Raw genomic sequence first — 12,944 nt, forward strand, 5'->3', positions numbered from 1 at the left:
GAAAGTTTAAAATTACATGTAGATTACATTTCTGTTGGACAGCTTTGGGCTATGGTAACCCCTGTCTCCTGGAACCAGAGAAAGCATCTCAGACTCAGAGCACATTTAAACTGGAGGGGTATGGTGACCCGCCTGGGCAAAGTCAGAGAGGTGAGAAGGAGCCTGGGGTGCTCCCAGGACCATTGGAGTGTTCTCTGTAGCTGGAACTCAGGGTGAGGGTGGGAAGAATGCTGGGAGAAGAATCTGGAGAGACAGTGTGTATATAGCATCGACCTCCACCCACTCTTCTCCTAGTGAGCCTGCCTTAGCTGGAGAAGCTGGACCCTGACCACTGTGTTCCTCAGACTCTGTTGCGGCTAGAGTTCTGATTAGGCAACAGGTTCTGTCAATCGAACGGACTTGGGAACATGGCTTGTTGCTCAGCCTGGTTGTGGAGACACTGATTTTGGGGGGCGGCTGGCTTCTAGCATCCAGTGTCCAGTTTTGTGGGTATGGAGAAGTTGTTGCTGAAATGATCTTCTGACCCCTGAATCATTTAGGTGATGCTTCTTGAAGCCAACAGACCCTGGGCGGCTCCTGATTTTTTACCTTCCTGACGGTGTCAGAGGAGGTGTTTCGCAAGGTGCGTCCCATGTTTTTCTGGGAGCCATTCCTGCCGGTGCAGCCTGTTTCTTTAGCCCTTCTGATGATTTTGTCAGCATAGAATTACCTGCATGAAATTCCTTTCTGCTTAAATTAGCTAGTGTGGTTTCTGTTTCTTGCTGGTGAGTGATGCAGGTGGGCTCACCTAGGGGGTCAAGGGCATGGAGGTCAGCCTAAGCAGCCTGGCTTTTCTGCTGTGGGCGATGGAGATACAGGGATGCTTTTTAAAATTTATTTATTTATTTATTTATTTTTGGCTGTATTGGGTCTTCGTCTCTGTGCGAGGGCTTTCTCCAGTTGTGGCAAGCGGGGGCCACTCTTCATCGCGGTGCGCGGGCCTCTCACTATCGCGGCCTCTCTTGTTGCGGAACACAAGCTCCAGATGTGCAGGCTCAGTAGTTGTGGCTCACGGGCCCAGCTGCTCCGCGGCATGTGGGATCTTCCCAGACCAGGGCTCGAACCCGTGTCCCCTGCATTGGCAGGCAGATTCTCAACCACTGCGCCACCAGGAAAGCCCTACAGGGATGTTTTTAAGCAGAGCAGGAGCAGGGAGGGAGCGATGTGAACACCTTTGTGCCAGAGAAAGATCATCTTGCTTCAGGGAGTTGCTGAACCCCTTGAGAGGGTAGCAGAGGTGCCGACCTTACTTTTCTCTGGGACTCTCTTCTCTGGGGTTAAGACAGATGCCAAAGATTGGAGAGGGATATTCTTTGTTACAATGGGGCAGAAAACTGAACTGGTTAACCTCCTGAACATTCTAGGCTTTATTTGCAGCATGCAAGACTGAAATGAATAGCAGGAAGGGCTTCCCAACAGAGACAAGAGTGAGAACTTTGGTAACTAAGCACCTGGCTCTGCATCAAGGCCCAGAGAGAGCAGAGCAGGTAAAAGGCCATACCTAGCACTCTGGATGCTTGCATTTACACTTAGTTTCCATTGCCAATTTGCTGTGATGCTCCAGGAAAGACAGTTACCCTCTCAGAGCCCCTGAGCAGAAGGGAAGTCTTGTTTTCCTTCTGCTGCAGTGGGAGGGGTGAGAAGGGGAAGACTGTGGTCCTTCTTATCCCTGGGGAGGGGATTTTGGTCTTTATGATGGGGCTGCCCTTGCAAGGTGAAGCCTTCCTCATGCCTTACTCTTTTGTACTTCTGACTCCTTAGCTATAAAATGTGCATGCCTGAGCCTCCACCTGTATGCCAGGTGAGGCCCAATCTAGGGACGTCTCTGTTATGAATGTCCCCACTCAGAGTAGAGTGTTCTCCATGTGGCCTCCAGTGCCAGAGCTGGAGGGGCCCCTTGGGCATTGCCGTCACCCGGAACTCAAACTGTATTGTTCATACATCACCAGTAAAAAATGTTGAGCAGGCATCCCTGATACCTATTTGTTTATAACTCATATACATAGAACCTAATAAATCATAAACATGAACTATATACGTAAATATACAATAGCATGTACATTACAAAAGTATATCTATTATAAAATATTAGGTACACTATAATATATGAATAAACTAGACACTATGTATATTATTATTTTTGCGCACATTATAAAACTGTATAACTAGAAATGAAAGAGGTAATAAATAAAAACCGTTTTAAAGAAATTTTTATGGCATTTCATTTCATAATGGCCTAAAATCCCTCTTTGCTCTCATAGCGAGAGCGACACCATTGAATATCCTTCTTTACTTTTGAAGATCCTGGTTTCACACAGTGACTTGAATGTCTGGTACTAAGTACGGTTTATTTCAATATTCAGTTTGAAAGGCTGTCACAGCTGAAAAGGAGGCCTCATGAAAATATCTAGATCCAGACGGATGAGGTGCATTGTGGGCTCTGCTCATTAAACCATGACATTCATTTTTCAGTTTTCATTGCCATCCACCAATTATGCAAAGGTTCTGTTCACAATTGACTTTCAAATTTCCATCTTCTCTCATGTCAATCAGTTCTTCCTGCAAAGAAATTGGAATGTGTTGCATTTTAATACTTTCACCAAATGGATTTTACACTCACTCAAACTCTTCATTTGGAAGGTTTTTAAACAAGTTAAAAATTCCTTTTTGTTTTCTTTGAAGTGTAGATATGAAAGATCTTGGGAACACACAAGGTTTTCAGCAATAAAATCATATAAACAATAGGAACACTTTTCAACGTTATCTCTAAATTCTCTCTCATACTATAGTCCTTCCAAAAAAATTACTTCCTTAACGACTGTTTAAACTTCACCCTTATCCTCATGAAAAAAGATTTCACTTTTGGAAATCTCCTCTGGAGCACTCAACACGCAACCTTTGCTTTTCCTTCCTGAAATGTCAGATGAAATCGTGGCCTAGGATCAGGGGAAGTGTGTCTACTTTCTTGCCGTTTCTTGGCAGAAATCTTTTTAGGCCACTTGTCCTTTTCTAAGGCAGGTTAATTTAGTTTGAATCAGACATTGCAATCTGTGAATTCCACTGAACTGGGCATATGTAAATGGCAACATGTTCCCATAGGTTGGAAGTTGAGCGATAGAGTGGGGGTGCCCTCCTCAAGTTCTCTGCCTGATGGAGCGCCTGCACCTCCTTGCAGGCATTGACTAATGTGGAGGACACGACTGACCAAAACAGACTGAGTTGGGGTGCCTGGGTCAATTTTTATGTTAAATATTAGTAGAGCTAAATTCCTTTCTTACTTTTATTTATTTATTTATTTATTTTTTAGACTTTTTTTTTAAAAGGAATTCCTTTATTTTTATTATTTATTTATGTATTTATTTATTTATTTTTGGCTGTGTTGGGTCTTCGTTTCTGTGCAAGGGCTTTCTCTAGTTGCGGCAAGCGGGGGCCACTCTTCATCGCGGTGCGCGGGCCTCTCACTATCGCGGCCTCTCTTGTTGCGGAGCACAAGCTCCAGATGCGCAGGCTCAGTAGTTGTGGCCCACGGGCCCAGTTGCTCCGCGGCATGTGGGATCCTCCCAGACCAGGGCTCGAACCCGTGTCCCCTGCATTAGCAGGCAGATTCTCAACCACTGCGCCACCAGGGAAGCCCCCTTTCTTACTTTTAGATAGAAAAATACGTGGACACATATATGTTGAATTCTAAAATTTTCTTCCCCCTGGAAGAAAATGGATCATTCTGTGTTACCTGTGTGGGATGTGGTCAGATCTCCCTGGACCGATGGGTTAGCTGAGGTTCGGGCCGGGAAGGGTGGGGCGTTGCTTAATGACGCATTGCAAGTGGTGAGAGAATCAGACTGAGACTCAGGTCCTTGCCTTCCGGGGCCCTCCCCCAACCCGCACAGAGACATGTGGAGGCAATGCGGGGTGGTTACTGCAGCCCCATTCCCACCGCACCGGGTCATGTGGCCTCAGGGATACCTGTTCTCCTGGGACCCAGGGCTGGGACCTTGGCATCTCCTCTACTCTGCTCTCTGGGGAGTACACTGGGTGGGCCCCAGCGCAGGTGTGCACATGCTTCCTCTTAGAACACTCTTTTCCTTTCCCACCCCTTCCTCCCTCATGACAGACAGAGTCTGCGTCACTCTGACCAGGGCTAAGTCATGTGACTTCTCTGGACCAAATAATTTGTCCATGGCTTTGGGACATAATTTGGTGATTTTTATACCTCAGGGTTAAATCTGAAAAGAAAATCAGCCACCTGTATCCAGTCACAGACAGGCTGGGGACTCAGCACTGTGACCCTTGGGCCTGCCCAGCTGGGGGGAGGGGAGGAGTGTGGCTACTTCTAGGGACATCAGGGCCTGTGCGTTACCCCTGGCCAGAGCAGCTATGGCCAAAGCTGCTGGACCATCTGTCCAGGGCCTGGCCTGGAGAAGGGGGCCCTGGCCAGCTCGGGGGAGGATGGGGGGTGCTGCTGGTGATCTTGCATAGCCCTAGGCCCAAGGTGAGCTCATCGGATGAGCAAGGCCTCCTGCTGAGCCTAGTGGGTGACTAAGAGGACACTCTGTGCTCTCACAACTCCCCGGCCCCTGCCGGTGTGCCCGCCCTGTCTTCACTTCTTCTTTTTTTTTTTTTCAAACAAAATCACGTTTATTTCAATAGCTCCAAGTGCAAATACAGCAAGTCAGTACACAGAGTTTCAAGATACAGCTTTAAGTATAATGAAAACTTGATATACAAAAAAGAAAGGGTAAACAGCAGAAATAAAGCTCAGTGTTTAAAAAATTCAAGTAACCTGAAAACCTTTAGACTAAAATAGTCTTTCATCAATTCAGAAGTGCCTTAATTTATAGATAAGAGTAGTACATTGCAATCAAAAAGGACTTCTCAAAGAAAGAGAATCACCCCAAACTGGTCAGCTCCAGATAAGAGTAGAAATTCCCGGTGCTGGCTATTTCAGAGTCAGGATTCACTCACACTATACAGATTGGTGTGGTTCAACCCATGGCATTTGATCTTTAAGCAAATTCCAAAAAAGTGTTTAAAGTTCAATACTACTAAGAGTTCTTGAAATGGCCACTATGTATTTAAAAGGTTTGAAGACCAATTTCAGCTTCAGGCCTATGGTACAACTTGAGGAAAAGACATACATTAATATTCCTTCCATTACTTAAATCCTTTTTGTAAGGTTAGCAACATGGCCTTTAAAGCTTCCTCAGGGAAACTGTACTTAAACATATGAAAGTTCCCACTAGGGAGATAATTAAAAGTTGTTAATGTTCTTTTTATCACTTAGCAACCAAGACACATGTTTATTTCCACTCCCCAGAAGCAATGTTAGCTACGAGCTTCAATTCAGGAAATGTGTAACTTCAGGAAGATTTATGTGAGATGTTTATTCAGTCTTTTTCTCAACCTTCTTCACCTTCTCATTGTAGGCAATAAATTGAGAGTCTGTTCCAAAAAGTCTATCCCACCATGTAAATGTCGAAGCATAGTTTCCGATGAAGTTCACGTGGTGGAAATCGTGTTGCTGAGAACCAGCATAGAAAGGAATGAGATTTAAAGGGTTGAGAGGAATGTCGTAACCACTACGGACATCAACAGTTTCTGTCAAATGAACGGTCACCCAGGCCCAAAGAAGAATAACAGGATCACATAAAAGCATGATTCCAATGATATATCCAGTTCCAAGAATTAGGGTTTCCAGAGGATGTGCATATTCAGCTTCCATTCCAAATGGAGCCTGAAACTCATGACAAATTTTATGAATATGCTTATGTATTTTTTGTGGTTTAAGAGCCTATGCAGGAAATAGTGCCAGGTATCCGCAATCACTGCACAGCCAAAGCATCTTGCCAAAAGCATGTACCATCGTGGCATTGTTTCCCAATCATAAGGAATATTGAAATACTCTGTAAAATAATAGGTTCCACAAATCAAAGATGCTGGATACAAAAGGGATTAAAGAGAAGTACTTTAAAATATTTCCACTGATTTTCCCACGTTTCTGGTTTATCCTTTTGAATTTTGTACTTTTTCATGTAAGGTATAAATTGAAACAAAAATCCAGGTAAACAGAGCAAGTAATAAAGGACCTCATGAACTATGAGGGATCCCCATGTTGCAATCTGGAACTTTGTATAATTATTCAACATATAGTTCCAAGCATTTTAAAATGGTTCCTGCAGAGGATTCTCAGGTAAAAGTGAATCTACATATCCCACAGCCAGGGATGCTGAACTAAAGATGCTGATACTGGGCTTCCCTGGTGGCGCAGTGGTTGAGAATCTGCCTGCCAATGCAGGAGACACGGGTTCGAGCCCTGGCCTGGGAGGATCCTACATGCCACGGAGCGACTAAGCCCGTGAGCCACAACTGCTGAGCCTGCGCGTCTGGAGCCTGTGCTCCGCAACGGGAGAGGCCACGACGGTGATAGGTCCGCGCACCACAATGAAGAGTGGCCCCCGCTCGCCGCAACTGGAGAAAGCCCTCGCACAGAAGCGAAGACCCAACACAGCCAAAAATAAATAAATAAATAAATTTATTAAAAAAAAAAAAGAAATGTTATAAAAGATGCTGATACTTTCTTTTGTTGCCATTCTTCAAATCTCAGCAGACAGCCTTATAATTCTGCACGCTGCTGGGTCTGCGGCCGCCACCTCCGGAGCTTCGCTAGGCACCCCTGTCTTCACTTCTTGAGCTTAGTTCTGTTGTCACTGACGACACCAGGCAGCCCTTTGCATACAGCACCCCTGGAGCCACATGTGGCCAAAGCATGTGGCATTCATGGCAACACCCCTGTGTCTGTTCTTCAAATTCAATTCCTTTCCCTCCTGGGCACATAGTAAGACTACATTTCCCAGTCACCCCTGCAGTCAGACAGAATCATGGGCTGAGTTCTGGCCGGTGGAATGTGGCTGAAGAAATGTAAACCATGCCACGTCCTGGTCTGACCTCTGAAAACTCCATCTTGGCTCACTCTCTTCCCCTGTCCGGTGGCCGGATGTGGAGGACCCAGGGGAGGGTGGCAAGGCCCTTACCACAGTGGGCTGTCAGGGGCTTGAGTTCCTGAAGAACTATGAGAAGAGCCTATGCCCATTGCACCTGTGTGAGAAAGACATCTTTAGATGTGAAGCCGTGGAAACACTGGAGTGGGTACAGCAGGTGACAGCCCGAGTAACAGTGTCTGACCCCAGATGAGAAGTCAGGGGGTTTGAATTCTTTAAGATTTTTTTTTTGGCCATGCCACGTGGCTTATGGGATCTTAGTTCCCCCACCAGGGATTGAACCTGGGCCCTCGGCAGTGAAAGCACTGAGTCCTAACCACTGGACCGCCAGGGAATTCCCAAATTCTTTAAGATTTTTTAGTGTGGGAGTTACAGGTTTAGTCTCTGGAGCTGGACACCCAATTTCTCCCATAGATGGACCACGTGACTCTGGGAAAATTGATTAATGTTTCTGAGCCTCAGTTTCCTCACTTGTAAATGTATGTGCATCACAGGGTGTTTGGAAGGTATGTACAGTGATGGGCACACTAGGTTTGTTGGCCCTGCTGGACTGTAAGGGATCCTCCAAGGCAGGGATGGCTTTTGATTAATGTCTCTGGGTCCCTGCTGGGCCTGGCACAGTGTCCAATGTCCAGTGGCCCCTGCCCAGGTGGCTCCTTGTCTGGAGAGGACTCAGAGCTCTCAGCTGTACCCTAAGGCAGGCTGGGATGTGCCATAGAGGAGAGGTACCAGCAAAGTGCTGTCCGGGGGAGATTAATTCGGCCTGGGTTTCAGTCTGAGGACTTCATGGAGGAGGTGGCATTTCATCAAGTCCTTGAAGGAGAAAGGGTGGCATTTGTATCACAGATGTCGACCACGCTTGCTCTAGGTTAAGCAAAGTTCCCATGAGTTAAATCCTGAGGTAGAAAGAGCTGGACGTGCTTGGCTGGAACAGGCTCCCACTAACAGTTTCAAGGCCTGGGGGGAAAATTTCAAAAGGAGGCAGTGGTAGGCAGAATTCTGAAGATGCCCCCATCCTAAGACCCCATCCTCTGGTTACTCAATCAAAAACAAATCTAGGGGGACTTCCCTAGTGGTGCAGTGGTTAAGAATCCACCTGCCAATGCAGGGGACACGGGTTCTAGCCCTGGTCCGGGAAGATCCCACATGCCCTGGAGCAACTAAGCCCGTGTGCCACAACTACTGAGCCTGTGCTCTAGAGCCTGCGAGCCCCAACTGCTGAGCCCACGTGCCACAACTATCGCAGGCCGTGTGCCTAGAGCCTGTGCTCCGCAACAAAGAGGAGCCACCGCAATGAGAAACCCACACATGGCAACAAAGAGTAGCCCCTGCTCGTCGCAGCTAGAGAAAGCCCGCGCACAGCAACGAAGACCCAGCGCAGCCAAATAAATAAATAAATAAATAAATAAATTAAGAAAACAAAAAACAGGGCTTCCCTGGTGGCGCAGTGGTTGAGAATCTGCCTACCAATGCAGGGGACACGGGTTCGAGCCCTGGTCTGGGAAGATTCCACATGCCGCGGAGCAACTAGGCCTGTGAGCCACAAGTACTGAGCCCGTGCGTCTGGAGCCTGTGCTCCCAATAAGAGAGGCCGCGACAGTGAGAGGCCCGCGCACCGCGATGAAGAGTGGCCCCCGCTTGCCGCAACTAGAGAAAGCCCTCGCACAGAAACGAAGACCCAACACAGCCAAAAAGAATAAATTAAAAACAAAAACAAAAACAACAACAACAACAAAAAAAACAAAAAACAAATCTAGGTACTCTATGAAGGAATTTTGCAGATATCGTTAAAGTCCCAAGTCAGTTGGCCTTAAAATATGGAGATTAATTAGATGGGTCTGACCTAATCAGATGAGCCCTTTATAAGAAGAAGAGCATTTTCTCCTCTCTGGTAGCAGAATAGGACGCTAGAGAGATTGAAAGCACGAGAAGGATTTCAGTCAAGAGCAACTCTCAGCTGACAGCCAGCAGGGAAATGGGACCCTCAGTCTTACAACCACACGGAACTGGATTCTGCCAACCATCTGAACAAGTCTGGGAGTGGGTTCTTCCCCAGAACCTCCCCATAAGAACCCACCTTGATTTTGGCCTTGTGGGAGCAGAGAACCCAGTTGAACTCACCCAGACTTCTCACCGCAGAGCTGTGAGTTTAATAAATGGGTGTTTTTGCCACTCAGTCTGCGGTCATTTGTTATGCAGCAACAGAAGACAAATACAGACGAATACCACAAGTCTAAATATTCCAAAGCCAAAAGTCAAGCTTACGAACTGTTAATCAAATATGGTCTACCCATCTATCTTGACATATATACCTTCATAATGACCTTGAAGGCCAGGGCCAAATTCGTAATTCTGATGATTTAGAATTCTGTGCCAGCAGGTAGCTGCCCAGGGAGGGCTTGCCCTTGGGTCCCAGTCCCTGGCCTGTGGTCTGACCCCTCGTCTCTTGTCATTCCTGGTTCCATCCGGCACCAGGAGGGGTGGAGAGCCCAGGCCAGATGACCTAAATACCATTCACTCTCCCTGCAAACAGCTGTCCCTTGCCTGGCCCTGGGGCCCAGGGTGTGGTTTGCCTTTAGGAAAAGGAACCTGGAGAATCTGAGGACTGTTCAGGCTGGAACGTGATCGTCCTTGGTGTGCCATGTATGGTCTAGAAGGGAGGCCACGGCTCCGGTGGGAACATCCACTAGGACCTTCTGACTCCTCCTTCCTCTGGGGCGGCCAGAGCAGGATTGCTCTACAGCTGGGGACACGGGGCAAGGATCTTGCTTGTCTCCCTTTAGTGTGTTAAAATACATATAAAGTTTACCCTAAGTGACATTTGATACATTCACAATGTTGTGCAACCACCTCCTCTATCTAGTTTCAGAATATTTTCATCACCCCAAAAGGAAACTTCCAGACCCATTAAGCAGCCACTCCCTAGTCCTCCCTCCCCCAGGCCCTGGCAGCCACTAATCTGTGCTCTGTCTCTATGGATTTACCTAGTCTGGATATTTGATATAAATGGAATCATACACCCTGTGGTCTTTTGTGACTGGCTTCTTTCAATTAGCACAATGATTTCAAGTTTCATCCGTGTTGTTGCATGAATCAGTACTTCATGCCTGAAGTAGTGGCAGAATAATATTCTTTTGGATGGACAGACCCCATGTACAGTGGCCTTTCTGGCCAGGGTCTAAGATGGTATTGGGCTGGGGATTGGGGAAAGTCAGCTGGTGGTTCTGCCCCTTTTTTCTTTTCTCCTCTGTGACTTTTGGGGTCTGTCCATCTAGAATACGCTGCTGGGGCCCTGGGGACGCAGGGAGACAGCCAGTCTCGCCTCCTCCCCTAGTCTTTGCAAGCTGATCCCGATATCCCGCCCAGTGGTGGTGGCGGCATCAGACACAGCTGGTGGGGACCCGTCCCAGGAGGGTGCCCCTGTTTCGGGGTTTCCAGATGTCTCCGGTCGGGGGTGGGTCTCAGCTGAATCCATTAAAAGCTGGAGCCCTTCTCTGGTGACAATTCTGAGGTCACATGGGGTGGAGAGGCTGCTGGTGGGGGAAGGGGTGCATGGCCTCGGGAGCTGGGATTGCTCAACCACTGGGGCTGGAAGGCAGTGGGAGTGCAGCCTGGCACCGGGCGAAGTCGGCTCCACGCCCAAAGAGACGCTTAGATCTTCACTTGCGGGGCCTGTTTAATTCCACAGAGAAATTTAATTCCACATTGTTTGTTCTCTGCTCCGCAGACGCCTCAGCTGAGGAAACCACGGAAATCTCATTTGAAAAAGAATTTGGCCCCTGGAGACCCCTCCCCATTTGCTGGTGGGAGGGGGCCAAGACTTTGGTTGCCATCACACCAGCAAACTCCAAACCACAGGAATGCGGTGGGGTCACCTGGGGACAGAGGGAGAGTGGCTGGACAGTGGGTGGGCAGTGAGCCAGTGGGCCTGTGTCACACGGGGGTCTGCTGTTTTGTGACAGGAGTTCTGGGCTCGGACCCTCCAGACCTCAGTGTGGATCCAGGCCCTGCCACTCTGGTCTGGGATCTTGGGTGGTCACGTCTCTGGTTGACCACGCTCACCTGGCCACCTGGGGACTCTGCCAGCCTCCGGCGAGGAGCTGAGCTTGGCGGTGAGGGAAGCCACAGATGGGATTGGGGGTGAGGCAGGGAGGGGAGGAGGTGAGCTGGTCTCGGGCTCTGCACCCACAGGCGTCTTCTAGTACCAGGGCACAGAAACCGCATCGATTATGGCATCAACCAGGGGTCAAGTAGTGCAGCAGGCACGTTAACGTCGTTCAGGGCATTTCTCCTTAGAGCAGCCTCACAGAGTGGCTGCCGTTATTCTCTTTTACAGATGAGGAAACTGTGGAAGGTAAAGGGACTCACTTAGGGCAACAGGTACCGAGGGCAGAGGCTGGGCAGCGGGCAGTCGTCCCCAAACACTGTGTTCTTCTACATCGTGTCACTAGTCCCTGGTTTGGCCCTCAGTCTTGTTTCTTGGGGGGATTGCAGTCAAGATCATTGTGTATTTTTTTTTTTTGACTTTTTTTTTTTTTTGGCCGCACCATGTGGCTTGTGGGAACCTAGTTTCCTGACCAGAGATTGAACCCACGCCCTCGGCAGTAAAAACGCAGCGTCCTAACCAGTGCACTGCCAGGGAATTCCCAAAATCATAGTATTTTTGAGCCGGAACGGACCTGGTTCAAGTTGCCATTTTACAGGTGGGGAAATTGATGTCCTCGAAGGGGAAGCGACTTGTCCAGAGTCACCCACCAGACAGCAGATCACTGGCCCCGATGCTCACTGGCCATTTGGCCCATGTGGGTAGAGCCCAGTGGCCCTGAAGTCAAGACTGTCTGTAGTGCCCAGTGAGATAGAAACTCCTTGCTCTGCCCAGGTTCAAAGCCTGTCTATAGGTCTGACCCTGCCTCTGGTCCTGAGAGAGTGCGGATGGCTCAGTGCAAACTGTCCCCACTGTCCTGACAACTCCGAGTCCTGCTGACAAGGTTCAGCGCCGTGCAGGGAGATGAAGGGCCACTTTGTGCATTCTCGTCTTAAACAGGTCAGTGTCACCTGTGTTGACATGAGGGTGGGAAAGAGTCCAGCTTCCCATCTCAGCTCGGCCACTGTCCAGCAGTGTCACCTGAGCCTGGTCACTTCATTGGTTGGTCAATATTTATGGAGGGTTTTCTGGGAGCAGTCTGCGTGCTAGTTGCTGGGGAAAACAAAGATGAAATAATGCCTTGCCCTCAAAGAGTTCTCACAGGGGAGGCAGATCTGCGGTTAAACAACAATTTCACAATTTCATGACGTCCTTGCTCTGAAGGAGGACGTTTAAGATACGGTGGGAGCGTGGGGGGAATCAGGGTGGGCTTTCCAGAGGAGGCAGAGTTGAGCTGAGACTGAAAGGATTATTTGCCAGATGGACAAGGCAGAGGATGTTGAGTTTAGAGAGTGGATTTAGCAAAGGAATGGATTTGTGTCAAGGGAATTAGGAATAATTTAGAATAGTTGGAGCGTATGTGGTGGGATGGTAGTCATGATGGCGTGGGATGTTAGGTTGGCTAGGAGGGGATGGAAAAGCCTTTCTACCACCCAGAGGTGTTTGACTTCATCCTCAGGGCAGCTGGGGAGGCATCAAGGATTTCGATCAGGGGACAAACCCAGCCAGATCTGTCTTTTGGAAGGTTTGACTGGGCTGCATCAGGGATGGCCTGATGGGGGCTGGGAAAGGCAGCCAGGGCGCCAATGTGTGGATCTGGGTTAAAGCAGTGGGGAACCCTCAGGCTGGGAGTGATGGAGAAGACCAAGGGGTGATGGGATTGAGGGGCTGTGATCAGCTGGTTGTAGGCAGTGGGAAGAGGGAGTTGGTTTCTGGCTTGGGTGACTGGGTAATTGGGATTCCATTCATACCAATAGGGAAACTGG

The 12,944-nt window shown here is 48.5% G+C and overlaps 1 pseudogene; it reads right to left on the reverse strand.

The window, feature by feature from the left end:
* Nucleotides 1-5,419: 5,419 nt before the first annotated feature.
* LOC132355900 (methylsterol monooxygenase 1-like) lies at nucleotides 5,420-11,827 on the reverse strand (annotated as a pseudogene).
* Between the last annotated feature and the right edge of the window lie 1,117 nt (nucleotides 11,828-12,944).

This window comes from Balaenoptera ricei, chromosome 20 (genome assembly GCF_028023285.1).
Source record: "Balaenoptera ricei isolate mBalRic1 chromosome 20, mBalRic1.hap2, whole genome shotgun sequence".
NCBI classification, from domain to species: Eukaryota; Metazoa; Chordata; class Mammalia; order Artiodactyla; family Balaenopteridae; genus Balaenoptera; species Balaenoptera ricei.